Source organism: Lagenorhynchus albirostris, chromosome 6 (genome assembly GCF_949774975.1).
Source record: "Lagenorhynchus albirostris chromosome 6, mLagAlb1.1, whole genome shotgun sequence".
Lineage (NCBI taxonomy): Eukaryota > Metazoa > Chordata > Mammalia > Artiodactyla > Delphinidae > Lagenorhynchus > Lagenorhynchus albirostris.
The window spans coordinates 94,301,932-94,316,931 of record NC_083100.1 but is presented as its reverse complement, the minus strand read 5'-3'; the positions used below and the strand labels follow the sequence as shown (position 1 = coordinate 94,316,931).

General features: G+C 44.3%; 1 long non-coding RNA gene across 1 annotated transcript in view; it reads right to left on the bottom strand.

Annotated features, from left to right (window-relative positions):
- Nucleotides 1-915: 915 nt before the first annotated feature.
- The window catches only part of LOC132521858 (uncharacterized), a 119,853-nt gene continuing 105,768 nt past the window's right edge, over nucleotides 916-15,000 (bottom strand). The window contains exons 3-6 of the long non-coding RNA XR_009540978.1: nucleotides 8,897-8,970; nucleotides 7,090-7,204; nucleotides 1,483-1,558; nucleotides 916-1,093 (exon numbers count right to left, since the gene is read on the bottom strand). This is a non-coding gene — a long non-coding RNA (uncharacterized LOC132521858). The remainder of the gene's footprint in view (nucleotides 1,094-1,482; nucleotides 1,559-7,089; nucleotides 7,205-8,896; nucleotides 8,971-15,000) is intronic.

Below are 15,000 nucleotides of genomic sequence, written 5' to 3'. Positions count from 1 at the left end.
CAGGGTGAGGGGCAAAATCTGGCCCCTCACCTGCTCCCATACACACACCTTCCCCGCTCCATGCCCCATCCTTCCAGTTGCTCCCGCCAGCACAAGAGGAAACTGTGACACGACCACGGGGACCCCAGAGTCAGGATTTTTATCACCATGGAGGTCAGTCATCTCTTACAACAATGCCCGTAAGACACAGCCTCACTCACCCCTGCCAGAGCCTGACATCATGTGCTGATAAAAGCACAGATTTTTGTTTTTAATATTCTTTTTTTTTTTCCACGCTGTGTGGCATATGAGATCTTAGTTCCCCGACCAGGGATCGAACCCGTGCCCCCTACATTGGTAGGGTGGAGTCTTAACCACTGGACCACCAGGGAAGTCCTATTCTTGCTTTTTGACCAAGTAATCCTACTTTATATATATATATATATATATATATATATATATATATATATCCATTTATTTATTTATTTATTTAATTTTTGGCTGCGTTGGGTCTTTGTTGCTGCAGGAGGGCTGGGCTTTCTCTAGTTGCAGCGAGCAGGGGCTACTTTTCATTGTGGTGCGCGGGCTTCTCATTGTGGTGGCTTCTCTTGTTGCGGACCAAAGGCTCTAGGCGCGCAGGCTTCAGTAGTTGCGGCTCGTGAGCTCTAGAGCGCAGGCTTAGTAGTTGTGGCACACAGGCTTAGTTGCTCCACAACATGTGGGATCTTCCCGGACCAGGGCTCGAACCCATGTCCCCTGCATTGGCAGGTGGATTCTTAACAACTGTGCCGCCAGGGAAGTCCCCAAACCACAGATTTTAGAGGCAGCATACCTGGGCTCAAATCCCACCTTGATCAAGTTACTTAATCCCAGACTTGGTTTTCACACCTGCAAAATTGGGATGATAATACCCACCTCTCAAGGCTGTGGGGCAAGGCTAAATAAAATGTCTGCAGATCCCCTGGTCCATAGTAGGTCACAGAAAATGTTATTTCCTGCTCCTGTTCATGGAGACCAGTCTTGTTGACGTGGATTCCCTCTCTGCATCCTCCTTCTGGGGACCTCAGAAGGTCATCTGGCAACACACTTCTCCCTTAGTATCTTCAATAGTGCTCTAGAGAGGGAATCACACGTCATTACCTTGACATTTGCAGTTGATACTAAAATAGATGTGAGGTGAAGTGCTGAGACTCAAAGTCACAGTTCAGGGCCTAAAGAGGGTTCAAAATGAAAATGACCTAGGGGAAGAAGTTAATTTGGGAAAATGTGAGTAACTCTCTTCGGGGGGAAGTGTAGACGCTCTCCCAAGTTGCCTCAACAGCACCAGTCGGTGAGGAAGGTGGAGTGTGGCCAGCCTGGGTATTGAAAAGTTGTTCCTGTCCCGGGGTCTGAGGGGTCTTGAAGGGTGAGAACTGCTGAGGCCTCCAGAAGAATCATGTGTGTGGGTCCCGAGAGGAATGCCTGAGCCCCACTATTATGAATGGCTTCATCAGGTAATCTCACCGTCATTTCAGAGTCCTCCAAGGGGAAATGGGAAGGCAGGAGATAAGGCATCTCATCCTTTTCCACTTAGGCGTCGCTAGAAGATACACAGTGGAGAGCAGTAGGGAATATAAGAGCAACTTCAACTTAAAGTCAAAACTTCTAGTTTCAAGATAATTTCTACAAATGAGTATTAAATACAATGTGACAGGTAGGATAAAGGCCGACTCCTCAACATGGCGTGCTATGCCCTGCGTCCCTCCTATGTCTGCCTCCTACCAGCTGCCCAGAACTTTATTCACATCCTAGAACATGTGTCTCTCACACTTGTGCACCTCCACAAAAGCCCTTCTTTCCTCCTGATCTCAGCTCCAGGGGTGAATACTAGTTGTGTCCGAGGCCAATCTCAGTGCTCCCATTGCCATGCTGGTCATTGGTTTGGGTGTGAGCTTGTAACACAGATCTGGCAAAGAGATGAAAGGGAAATGTGCTGGGGGAAGAGGGGATTCTGGGAAAAGTTTTCCCACTAATTAAGTTTTAGCTTTTTTTTTTTTTTTTGGCCACACTGTGCACTTGTAGGATCTTAGTTCCCCGACCAGGGATCGAACCTAGGCCCTCAGCAGTGAGAGTGTGGAGCCCTAACTACTGGACCGCCAGGGAATTCCCTTTTCCCACTATTTAAACAAAAAAAGAACATTAAACAAAAAGTTCCTTTCATTCTGCCAGACATTGTCATGTCTGTGTGTGAAGCCTGGAACCATGGCAGCCACTTTGTGACAGGGAGGGAGCTAAGCTGATATAATGAGGACTGCAAAGTGGAAAGATGGAAAGAATCTGTGGTTTTGACAACATTGTTTGAGCCAATGGACTACTCAGCCGTGGCAGCTGTTCTACCTCAAGACTTCTTGCTAAGTGAGGTAATACATTTTTCTTTCTTTTTTTTTTTTTTTTGCGGTACGCGGGCCTCTCACTGCTGCGGCCTCTCCTGCCGCGGAGCACAGGCTCCGGACGCACAGGCCCAGCGGCCATGGCTCACGGGCCCAGCCGCTCCACGGCACGTGGGATCCTCCCGGACCGGGGCACGAACCCGCGTCCCCTGCATCGGCAGGCGGACTCTCAACCACTGCGCCACCAGGGAAGCCCCATTTTTCTTATAGTTGTAGCCACCTGAGGTTTTTGCTCATTGACACTAAAAGTGTCCTAACTGATACAAGACTTGAAGTCAATTTTCAATGTTCTAATTTAATCATATAAATAGTCATAAGGCTAAATCGTCTTTCTCTGAATCTTCTAGTTTGTTTTGTGATGGGTTGGGGAAAATTGAGGGCACCATGAAGGAGGAGAAGCACAGTCTTTCTTGGCTGTCCATAAACTGAGACTAGCATGTGCCTGAATGAGTGTTTGTTCCTGCAGAGATGGGTAGTTACTTTTCTACATTTTACTAGGAAGTGTGTATGTATATGTTTTAAAAATGAGGATGCACTTGGACAATTTTAAAAGATAAGGACACGAGGGAAAAGCTAAAGGAGCTTTTTTTCTGTGAGAGGTTTAACGGAAGTCTATACTTGCAGAGTCAAGGCCTTTTTTCTACCATGCACAAGAGCACCTGGCCAACGGGGTGAGTGGGCACAAAAATCCAACTCGCTCCTGGCACAGGCTGCATCTACCTGAAGGAAGGGGTGCATTTTTTCTCAACTGCACAAAGGTACCATAAGGGCTAGCGGTAGTCTTATGGGCAATACTGTTTCAAGGCCAGTAACAAAGTATGGCATAGAGGTCTGAAGCAGATAAGAGGATCTATGTCCATGTTTTGCCCACAACTGCTCTAGAAGTCCAGGAAGTGGACTTCAGCAACAGCAGGAGAGAGTTACTTGAAACAGATGTTCTTGAAACCCTCAGGAGCATACCACTGTGTCTGAAAATTGCTTTAAATATTTCATCACTGATCAGATGTGATTACATGTGTGCTAGTTAGTTCAAGCATCATCTCTAAGTATGTCAGTTGTCCAAAGTAAGAATATGTGTTCCAGGGGTGATCAGTTGGCCTTACATCAAAAGAGCCATAACAGAGTATTTCCGATATCAGTCTTTCCTTCACTGCTTTGCTAACTGGAAGAGTGAATGTCAGAAACTGCTTTTTTTTTTTTTTTTTTTTTTGCCGCACTGGGTCTTTGTTGCTGCTCGCAGGCTTTCTCTAGTTGCGGCAAGCGGGGGCTACTCTTTGTTGCGGTGTGCGGGCTTCTCATTACGGTGGCTTCTCTTGTTGCGGAGCACGGGCTCTAGGTGCGTGGGCTTCAGTAGTTGTGGCTCGCGGGCTCTAGAGCGCAGCCTCAGTATTTGTGGCGCACGGGCTTAGTTGCTCCACAGCATGTGGGATCTTCCCGGACCAGGGCTCGAACCCATGTCCCCTGCATTGGCAGGTGGATTCTTAACCACTACACTACCAGGGAAGTCCAGAAATTGCTTTTCAATGATGAAATTAGCAACTTGTTGACTAACATCATTCATGCTTAGAAATGCATTGTCATTTGGTAAAAGAAATGATATTTAAGATATGTAGGCTGGACATAATATTTTAGAGATATTTCCCACTCTTTATAGCCAGGAAGAAAGAATCTTGCACCCTGAGGAAGGATTGTTCCTAAATGGTCCCGTATCCAGCCATTGTTTCTGAGGATTCCTGGTTGCCAAAGCCCACTCTAACCTGAATTGAATCAGCCTCTGGAATGTTGGAGTCATCAGGGCAACTTTAATGGCAGGGAGCTGTAACTTCATTGAAATTACAGAAGAGGTTTTAGGACCATTTTGGTCCCTGCTGCTTGCTAATAAATGTTCCTGTAATAAGTATCAGCAGGGGTGGCAGAGTTTGGTCTGAGACTTGTTTTTATTATGAGAAGATTGTGGAGGTCCACTGAAATCTCTCCAAACCATCCCTGAGGTTAGTTTTCAACAGAAAACCATCCTCAATGGCAATACACAGTGCGGTTCCTTTAGAAAGTTTTCTTTTTATATTTATTTATTAGTTAATTTATTTTGGCTGTGCCGGGTCTTAGTTGCGGCATGCAGGATCTTCATTGAGGCATATGGACTTCTTAGTTATGGCATGCATGCAGGATCTAGTTCCCTGACCAGGGATTGAAGCCGGTCCCCTTGCATTGGGAGCACGGAGTCTTACCCACTGGACCACCAGGGAAGTCCCCCTTTAGGAAGTTTTGAGAGCAGTGGATTTTGTCTGGGGGAGCCAGAACATGAGGGACAGAACGTGGTGAATGGAAGAGAAAGAACAGGGTGATGCTGCATGATCATCTAGTGGACAAACAGATTTCTAAGCACTCGTGAGGCACACCTTTAGAAACTTCCAGAAATAAGTAGAAAGTAAGAGCTGCTGATATCTCACAGTACAGCTGGCTAAGGCTCAAACAATCTTAGTTTGGGCATTAAAAGCAAATGTAACTTCATTTCCTACCTACATACTGGAAAGGTCCAAAATATTAGTTACATCCAGTGAAACTAAGCACGATTATATACACTACAGCATTTTAAGTGTGTAATGGTTGCAGGTATAAGCCATCCTGGAAAAAAAAAACAGTTGGAACAATCCAAGAGCAGAGGTCTTGATCCAAGTTATGGCTTCTGTGAGGTTTAATAGGGACACAGTCCCTTTTCCTCTACTGAGCTTGTGAAGAAGTTTTATCTACTACTTCTGGTGATTTTAGCTGTTATCTTCCTGGGAAGGGGAGGAGAGGAGTGGGTGGTAAAGCTTGTTGTGTCAAAGGCTTGTCATGGGGACCCTCTAGCTGGTAGTTTCAAATGACAATTACGGAGAAAACTGGGACATTTGGGGGTTCCTGGATTTCTATCTTACCTTACAAGGCCATTTCGATGGGGTGACTGTTCAGAAGCATGGGTACCGCACGGAATGAGAACATTCACACAGGCCTTTGGGGGGCTCATAACCACAGATTGACAGGAGATCCCTAGTTGCCTGTCCCGTGGAAGGCAAAACAGAACATTGGACAAGTCAACTGACCAATAGGTATTGAGCTCTTGTTAAGTGTCAAGCACTGTGCTGGTCACTGTGACCCAGTCCTGCTATGAATAGTCTTGTTAATAGCAAAGGCAAAACAAAACATGTTAGGAGTTGTAAATCAAGTGGGGAACAAAAGCTGATGCCTTGAGTGTTTTTCATTCTAGCCAATTTGTTTGTACCAATAAGTAGAACAATGTCGAGCTTAATGCTTACTTCTCCTGAGCCTTGAGGTACCCTCAATTCCCCCTTCCTCCCTTCCTTTCTTCTCCCCAGTAATGAAGAATTTCTGAGCATCTAATGTGTTTCAGACACTCATGCTAGATTCTGAGCATACAGAGATAAAAACATAAGTTATGGCCTTTCGGAACTCATGATCTCGTGTGTGTGTGTGTGTGTGTGTGTGTGTGTGTGTGTCTGTCTGTCTGTCTGTCTGTCTGTCTGTGAGAGGGTGGTGGTAGAAAGAAATAGATAAACAGACCATTAAAACACAACTTGATAGGGAATTCCCCGGTGGTCTAGTGGTTAGGACTCTGCGCTTTCACTGCCGAGGGCGTAGGTTCGATACCTGGTCAGGGAATTAAGATCCCACGTGCATGTCGCAGCCAATAAAAACAAAAAACAAAGAAAAACTTGATAAATACTAGAATAGTGAGGCCTCAGTTAGCTCAGAGGAGATATATCAAAATCAGAAAATTTATGTCAAAGCTATAAACAAGCTCCCTGGAGGTGACGCCACTTGAGCTAGGTCTTAGAGGACAAGCCAAGTGGCCAGGGTGGAGAAGCAGAGTGAAGGGCCTTCAGGTCGGCCTGCAGCATGTGCAGTATGTGCAGTTGTGACTGCAGGAGGCCAAGGAGGGGCTCCAGGGAATTCAGCTTTCGGCAACCGAGACACAGGATGCACTGGGGAAAGGATGGCAGCAGAGCAAGCTGGACTTTGGGCTGAGCCCGGATCACAGAAGAAACTGAACTTAATCCTGAAGGTGATAGAAAGTCAAGGGATTTAAAACAGAGAAGGAACAAAATATATTTTTGTTAGAGGATGTTGAGGACAGACTGCAGTAGAGAAGAAAGACAGAGACAGGGGGACTTCCCTGGGGGTCCAGTGGTAAAGATTCCGCCTTCCAATACAGGGAACGCAGGTTCCATCCCTGGTCGGGGAACTAAGATCCCACATGCCGCCGGGGCAACTAAGCCCGAGCGCCACAACTACTGAGCTCACATGGCTCAACAAGAGAGCCCGCGTGCTGCAAACTACAGAGCCCACGTGCCCTGGAGCCCGAGCGCCACAACTAGAGAGAGAAAACCCGCACACCACAACTAGAGAGAAACGCGAGCAGACCGCGCGCCATAACGAAGAGCCCGCGCACCACAACAAAAGATCCCGCATGTCTCAAGGAAGCTCCCACGTGCCGCAACAAAGGCCCGATGCAGCCAAAAAAAAAAACAAAAGAAAGAGATAGGGTTGTGACAGTTGTTTATGGTGTAATTTTTAAAACAGTCCTTTCAGGTGTATTTATCCATAACATCAGTCTACTCCTATAAGTGGTCTATAATGGACATTTTTAAGTTGAAGTCTCATTATTCTCTAATACTGGTACCTGAATCAAGGAATGTTACTTGTCATTCCTGGGGAATCATGTTGCCGGGCAACTCTCCATCCGTTGCTTCAACAATTCTTCAATGGTTCTTTGTTTCAGAGAGAAGGCAACACTACTGGGATCAAAGAAATCACAGCTCAGCTTCAATTGTCAAATTGATTTGAAGGCCATGGTGAAGATAATAATATCGAAAGCTGGGTTTTACTGAGTGACAAAGGTATTTTCTAAATTCTGAAATTTTCCCTTTAAATAACAAGAAGTAAAGTTTGGACTATAGAGAAGGGAAGAACTTGGATAAGGGCAAAACATTTGGAAGAGGAAAGGGAGAGGGGGCGAAAGGTCAGATACAAATGTCTTGCTTGTCTTGTGGGGTGGAAACTTCCAGAAGGGGTGTAAGGAACCCATTGTTACATTTTGAGAAACCTGAGAACACTGGGGTTTTATGTTGGAGGAGACCACAGGGCATTCAAAGAAGTCCTACATTGGGCAATGGCCCTGCATTGATGCCTTTAAGGAGTGATAAAGCAGCTTCATTCAAGAGCAGTTAGTGGTCCCAGTGGACCCCAGTCTACATGTCACATGAGGAGGCTCGAGGAGGACGCAAAAGTACCAGTAGTAGATGAGAGAATGCTAAGAAAACTGGTAGGCCAGAGGAAGACTGGGAATCAGGAGGAAGCGGTCACAGAACATAGGGTCTTGTGACTAAAAGCTGTATCAGGAAACTTCCGCTTTATCAGTGATTCCCAGAATTCCAGCCAGGACCCATTACTTCTCAGCATCACGGGTATAGTTGGTCCAGTGACCCTGTAGGATGAGGGCCATCTCGTGGAAGGCAGGGGAAACCCAAAGCACCCTCATCCCCTGCACCCAAGTGCCCAAGGAGAAGGGAGATACAGTCCTGAGACAGGAAGTGAATTTGAATCCACTATTTACCCCCAGCTGACAATTTTAAACTGGAAGAGACTGAGTTAAATTTAAAAAAAAATTGTAAGTGTCTTCCTCAGCACGAGCAAGAAGGGCATGGGTCTCAAGCAGGATGGGCTCAGTTCATGAATATAAGGTTACTTGGGGTTTTTTTGCATCTGAGTTGTAGTGTGTAAACTTCTATTCTGCTTTACCCGTGTATATCTCACACACACACACACACACACACACACACACACACGCTTATGAATTCCTTCTCTAACAAAAATCATCATGTCAAAAATAGCAGACAGCAGAAGATCCTAGGGAAGGTTGGCTTTCAAATGAAAAAGCTGAGGGTTCTTTTACTTTACAGTATGGGAGGCAACAGAGTGCAGTGGTTAAGACCATGGAGCCCGATGTGTAGTCTTCAAACCCGGGTTCCACTTGGGCAAGTCCTTTATATCTCAGTGCCTCAGTTTCCTCCTCAGGAAAATGGAAATAATAATCACACGCACTTCATAGGCTTGATATGAATACTAACCGGGTTTGATCTGGGAAGCATTTGGAACAGCTCCTGGCATCGAGTGATGCCCTCTCAGACTCTGGTCTCAGGATCTCAAACTCTTGAGGGACTTGTGATTGAAGGCAGGGTCACATGTGAGATGGTGATTTAGAATAACAAATGTCAGCTTTTTATCCAGACTTCTGAATCTGGGCAGTTCCTTTGGCCATAGCCCTTCTTTCCCCCTAAATCTGTCTATTCAGTGGATATAAGATTGTTTTGTCTGTTTCTGACACTAAAGGACTGTGAAAATTAATGAGGACAATGTCTGTGAAGTGCTTTGAAGTTTTTAAAGGAAAACTGAATAAAAAACAAAAGATGAGAAAATTTTTGAGGCACCTTTTCACCATCTGTAACATTCAACTGTTTCATCATTGTTGTCTTTCTTCTAGGGCTCTCTATGTACTTGCCAGCTGAAAAAAAAGAGAAAAAATAGCAATCAGAAATACAATACGTTTCATGAAATGTTTGGCATTTTAATCTCTCATAAATTATAGAGCTGAATGGCCTACAGTATATTTTAGATATATTTGCTGGTAGACTTTTTAAAAATTTCATCACTGTGGTAGCATTTAACACACAAGAAGGAATTTCTCTTAGACCTGAATCCAGAAAATTAATCTAACACCTGTTTAAAAATAGAGATGGTTACTTTCTATGTCCTTTTCTCTATTTTTAAAAGCCCACTACTTGTTCATTCGCCTTGCCCAGATGTTAACTGGGAAATGGAAATCTTTTTTTAAAGCCTAGCTAGAAGAACTCACAGATACACAAAAGTGTTGATAGCACCAAAGGTGCAACTTACATCAAAATCTCACAGGATTCAAAATTTTAAGGATCTGTTGTTGCCACTTCACCTTCCATTATTAAATGCATAGACATCACAAGGTGTGTACCTGTGAGAATTTCGTGAATTAACAAACATCTACAATATAGAACTAATGCGGGTGACATTTAGGTTTTGAGGCAGAGCTAAATTCAGGTTTTTCAAAGCTTGGTCAGCTGTTCGATACAGATATTGTATTTAATCTAGTGCTATGATCACTTCATCACATAAGCATGTTTCTTGAAATGGCAGGAAACTTGAGGTTTGAGATATTTTTAGGAGGCGTAGTTCCTATAATCCTCCTAGATGCAAATATGAATTAAACTCAGCTGGATCCACCACCAAGATCTAAAGCAGTGTTTTTCAAACTGGGTCATGGCCCATTCACAGGCCCTGAAATCACCTTATGAATCAAAACCAGCATTAGAAAAATTAGAAGATAACAGAAAACATAACATCATAGTAGTAGTGCATCTTATGGGGAAAGAGAAAGATTTGTTTCTGTGTGTGTGTGTGTGTGTGTGTGTGTGTGTGTGTGTGTTGGGTTATGATACACAGTGTTTCTCAGGGTGAGCCAATAAAATATATTTGAAAGCTGCTGATCTAAGATTACTGTATGCACACTTCTTAGCCTATATAAACTACTAGTAAGAGGAAAACAGTACACACCTAATGGAAAAATAATTTTTCAATAAATTTCATAGACCTTGAAATTATCCACAGCCTCTAAACCAGTTATTCCACCTTTGGATATTCATCTTAAGGAAGTAATCCAAAATTCAGACAAAGATTATTACATAGAAATATTCACTGCACTGTTATTCATTGTACTGGAAACCCCCAACAGCTTAAGTGCTCAATAACAGAGTAATAGTTAAGTCAATTTAGAATATGAAAACTAGTTGAGTATGGCATCATCATTAAAGGCAACATTTTCAGAGGATTTATAGTGATGTGGGGAATGCTTATAATATTAAATAAAAAAGCATTCAAACTTGCTTATACTCTATATTAAGAAATGCAAAACTTGTTAAAAGAAAAATGCTAAAATAGTGGTTTTCTGAGTTGAGTTATGGATAATTTTCATTCTGTTTTTCTATATTTTTCAAGTTGACTACAGTGCACGTGTATCATGTCTATTGTCTAAGGGAAAACAGGTGTTTCTTTAAAAACAGGTTCCCCCTTCCCAGGATAATAGTGTGTGTTCTTATCAGCCAAGCAGCAGTGCTTTTGCAAGGATGCCACCTTGGTTGACTCCGCTGTTGGTTCACAGAGAGTAATATTGCCCTTCTTTCACATGTATATTCATAGTGTAATGACTCTGAAGATTCCAGTTCACACTATTCCTGGGTGATTAGTGCCTGCCCATAGGTGATCTTCCTTTTCTCAAGACCAGCACATCAGTTTCCTATCCCAGCTATAACAGATTACCATCAATCTGGCAGCTTAAAACAACACAAATTTCTCTTCTTACAGTTCTGGAGGTCGGGAATCAAAGATGGTTCTCACTGGGCTAAAATCAAGGTATCACCAGGCCTGAGATCCTTCTGGACATTCTAGGGGAGAACCTGTTTCCTTGCCTTTTCCAGCTTTTACAAGCCACCAGCATTCATGGCCCCTTCCTCCATCTTCAAAGCCAGTGGCATAGCATCTTGAACTCTCTCTCTCCCTGCTTCCATCTTCACATTGCCCTCTCCTCCAACTCTGACCCTCCTGCCTCCCTTTTAACAAAGACCTTTGAGATTACACTGGGCCTGCCTTGATAAGCCAGGGTAACTCACTATCGCAATACCCTTAATTTAATGATATCGGCAAAGTCCCGTTTGCCATGTAGTAACTTATTCACAGGACATGGACATCTTTAGGGAGACCATTATTCTTTCTACCATCACCAGGTTTGACAAAACAGCTTAAAACGGGGGCAGGATGGGGGGAGGGTCATCTCTCTTGCATTACCGATAGAGTGGTTTGAAAACTGCACTGTGCCCAGGTAGCTGCCCCAGTTGTGTGTGGACCCATGATTTTCCACCAGAGGACAACATCCATTAATAACAGGATCTGTCACTCAGTCACTGGCAATAGCCAAAGGTTAGCCAAAGAAGAGATGGTTTCCAACTTTACTGTTACTATGCAAGTCTAAGCATCTCAGAAATGTAGATAAGGTGCAAAAGTACACATAAATAGATGCTAAAGGACCTGCAGGGTTTTTTTTCTTTCTTGTAGTTGATTTCTAATCTCACAGCATTGTGATCAGAAGAGATGCTTGATATGATTTTAATTTTCTTAAATTTCCTGAGGCTATTTTTGTGGTCCAGCATGTGATCCATCCTGGAGAATGTTCCATGTGCACTTGAGAAGAATGTGTATTCTGCTACTTTCATATGGAATATTCTATAAATATCAATTAAGTCCATCTGTTCTAATGTGTCATTTAAGGCCTCAAAATGGGTTAAAGACCTAAATGTAAGGCTGGATACTATAAAACTCTTGGAGCAAAACACAGGCAGAACACACTTTGACATAAATTGCAGCAATATATTTTTGGATCCACCTCCTAGAGTAACACAAATAAAAACAAAAATAAACAATCATGATTCCCTTCTATTATTGTCTCTTAGGCTATTGCTATGTAGATGACAAATGAGCCAGAAAAGGGAGATTATGAGCTCAAAAAGTTCAGAGGTTATTCTAACTCACTTCTTTTTTTATTTTAGAACTTTTAAAGTTCCTCAAGTAATACCACATTGTAAACGAAGTTAGAAAATACAATTAAGCAGTAATAAAAGGAGTGTTTGTATGTCACGCCTGGTTCTTCAAAGCTGAATACAGGGACTTCACTGGTGGTCCAGTGGTAAAGAATCTGCCTTGCAATGCAAGGGACTCAGGTTTGATTCCTGGACAGGGAACAAAGATCCCACATGCTACAGGGCAACTAAGCCCGCACACCACAAATACTGGGCCCACGCAGCCTCAACTAGTGCCCGCATGCCGCAAACTACAGAGCCCACGCCCTCTGGAGCCTGTGTGCCACAACTAGAGAAGAGAAAACCCGCAAGCCACAACTAGAGAGAAGTCTGCACACCACAATGAAGAGTCCGTGCACCACAATGAAAGATCCCACGTGCCTCAAGGAAGATCCCATGTACTGCAACTAAGACCCAACAGAGCCAAAAATAATTTTTTTTAAAAAAAGCTGAGAGAAGATGGCGGAAGAGTAAGACGCGGAGATCACCTTCCTCCCCACAGATACACCAGAAATACATCTACACGTGGAACAACTCCTACAGAACACCTACTGAACACTGAAAGAAGACCTCAGACCTCCCAAAAGGCAAGAAACGCCCCACGTACCTGAGTAGAGCAAAAGAAAAAAGAATAAACAGAGACAAAAGGATAGGGACGGGACCTGCACCAGTGGGAGGGAGCTGTGAAGGAGGAAAGGTTTCCACACACTAGAAGCCCCTTCGCGGGCTGAGACTGCAGGTGGCGGAGTGGAAAGCTTCGGAGCCGCGGAGGAGAGCGCAGCAACAGGGGTGCGGAGGGCAAAGCGGAGACATTCCCGCACAGAGGACCGGTACCGACCAGCACTCACCAGCCCGAGAGGCTTGTCTGCTCACCCGCCGGGTCGGGCGGGGCTGGGAGCTGAGGCTCGGGCTTCGGTCGGAGCGCAGGGAGAGGGCTGGGGTTGGTGGCGTGAACACAGCCTGCAGGGGGTTAGTGTGCCACGGCTAGCCGGGAGGGTGTCCGGGGAAAAGTCTGGACCTGCTGAAGAGGCAAGAGACTTTTTCTTCCCTCTTTCTTTCCTGGTGTGCGAGGAGAGGGGATTAAGAGCGCTGCTTAAAGGAGCTCCAGAGACGGGCGCGAGCCGTGGCTAAAAGGTTGGACCCCAGAAACGGGCATGAGACGCTAAGGCCGCTGCTACCGCCACCAAGGGGCCTGTGTGCGAGCACAGGTCACTCTCCACACCCCTCTTCCGGGGAGCCTGTGCAGCCCGCCACTGCCAGGGTCCCGGGATCCAGGGACAACTTCCCCGGGAGAACGCACGGCGCGCCTCAGGCTGGTGCAACGTCATGCCGGCCTCTGCTGCCGCAGGCTCGCCCCGCACTCCGTGCCCCGCCCTCCGCCCAGCCTGAGTGAGCCAGAGCCCCGAATCAGCGGCTCCTTTAACCCTGTCCTGTCTGAGCGAAGAAGAGACGCCCTACGGCAACCTACACGCAGAGGCAGGGCCAAATCCAAAGCTGAGCCCCGGGAGCTGTGAGAAGAAAGAAGAGAAAGGGAAATCTCCCCCAGCAAACTCAGGAGCAGCAGAATAACTGAGGAAGAAGAACGCATAAGTGACCTGGAATATAAAATAGTGGAAATAACTACTGCAGAGGAGAATAAAGAATAAAAAGAACTGAGGACAGTCTCAGAGACCTCTGGAACAACATTAAACGCACCAACATTCGAATTATAGGGGTTCCAGAGAAAGAAGAGAAAAAGAAAGCGACTGAGAAAATATTTGAAGAGATTATAGTTGAAAACTTCCCTAATATGGGAAAGGAAATAGTTAATCAAGTCCAGGAAGCACAGAGAGTCCCATACAGGATAAATCCAAGGAGAAATACACCATGACACATATTAATCAAACTACCAAAAATTAAATACAAAGAAAACATATTAAAAGCAGCAAGGGAAAAACAACAAAAAACACACAAGGGAATCCCCAAAAGGTTAACAGCTGATCTTTCAGCAGAAACTCTGCAAGCCAGAAGGGACTGGCAGGACATATTTAAAGTGATGAAGGAGAAAAACCTGAAACCAAGATTACTCTACCCAGCAAGGATCTCATTCAGATTGGCTGGAGAAATTAAAACCTTTACAGACAAGCAAAAGCTGAGAGAGTTCAGCACCACCAAACCAGCTTTACAACAACTGCTAACGGAACTTCTCTAGGCAAGAAACACAAGAGAAGGAAAAGACCTACAATAACGAACCCAAAACAATTAAGAAAATGGGAATAGGAACATACATATCGATAATTACCTTAAATGTAAATGGACTAAATGCTCCCACCAAAAGACACATATTGGCTGTATGGATACAAAAACAAGACCCATATATTTGCTGTCTACAAGAGACCCACTTCAGACCTAGAGACACATGCAGACTGAAAGTGAGGGGATGGTAAAAGATATTTCATGCAAATGGAAACCAAAAGAAAGCTGGAGTAGCAATTCTCATATCAGACAAAATAGACTTTAAGATAAAGACTATTAGAGGAGACAAAGAAGGACACTACATAATGATCAAGGGATCGATCCAAGAAGAAGATATAACAATTGTAAATATTTATGCACCCAACATAGGAGCACCTCAAAACATAAGGCAAATACTAACAGCCATAAAAGGGGAAATCGACAGTAACACATTCATAGTAGGGGACTTTAACACCTCACTTTCACCAATGGACAGATCATCCAAAATGAAAATAAATAAGGAAGCACAAGCTTTAAATGATACATTAAACAAGATGGACTTAATTGATATTTATAGGACATTCCATCCAAAAACAACAGAATACACATTTTTCTCAAGTGCTCATGGAACATTCTCCAGGATAGATCATATCTTGAGT